A 1,020-nucleotide genomic window follows, 5' to 3' on the forward strand; every position below is an offset into this window, starting at 1 on the left:
GTTAGTCTGAGTACTGCTTTTCACCCACAGTCGAATGGACAGGCATAAAGGACTGTTCAGACGTTAGAGAATATGCTTCATGCATGTGTGATTGACTATGGTCGTAGTTGGGTTAAGTATTTACCTCTTGTGGAGTTTTCCTATAACAATAACTACCACTCCATTATTAGGATGGCTCCATTTGAGGCCTTGTATGGTAGAAGGTATAAGTCTCCTATTAGATAGTTCGATGTTGTTGAGGCAGAGATGTTTGGTCTAGACTTGATTCACCAACCCGTGAAAAATGTAAAGGTGATTCGAGGTAGACTTAAGGCTGCCCAAAGTCGCCAAAAGTCTTATACGGATGTGAGTCAAAGAGAGTTAGAGTTTGAGGTTGGGGATAGGGTATTCTTGAAGGTACTCCCATTCAAGAAGTGATGTAATTTGGTAAAAAGAGGAAGCTCAGTCCCTGGTATATTGGTCCTTACTTGGTTTTGTGAAGAATGGGTAACGTTACGTATGAGTTGGAGTTGCCTTCTAGTTTGAGCTCCATTTGCCGGTAGTCCATGTTTCTATATTGAGGAAGTATGTGGGTGATTCGTCTCAAATTGTGCCTATCAAAGATATTGGTATTTTGAATTCTTTGTCTTATGAGGTAGTCTCGATTCAGATCTTGGATTGATAAGTTCGTTGGTTGCGAAAAAAGGATGTAGCTTTGGTAAAGGTTCTTTGGAGGGACCATAAATTTGAAGAAGCTACTTGGGAAGTGGAAGAAGACATGAAGTCCAAATATCCATATTTGTTCCCCGTTTTGGAAATTCATGCTTGAGCTATGTGTTGTTATTAATATCCTTGTTTTATGTCTTTGTTTTCTAGAATTATTTAAAGGAAAGTTTGATGGGAATTATTGTGTTAAATTGTGCTTGTGCTTGCCTTTACCCGTCATTCAGGGATGAATGATCCAAGTGGGGAGAATTGAAACACCCTGGGATTTGCTCATAGAATTTTCCTGCGTTTGAGCATTCTGTACATCATACAACT

The sequence above is a fragment of the Capsicum annuum genome, unplaced genomic scaffold (genome assembly GCF_002878395.1).
Source record: "Capsicum annuum cultivar UCD-10X-F1 unplaced genomic scaffold, UCD10Xv1.1 ctg70592, whole genome shotgun sequence".
Taxonomy (NCBI): domain Eukaryota; kingdom Viridiplantae; phylum Streptophyta; class Magnoliopsida; order Solanales; family Solanaceae; genus Capsicum; species Capsicum annuum.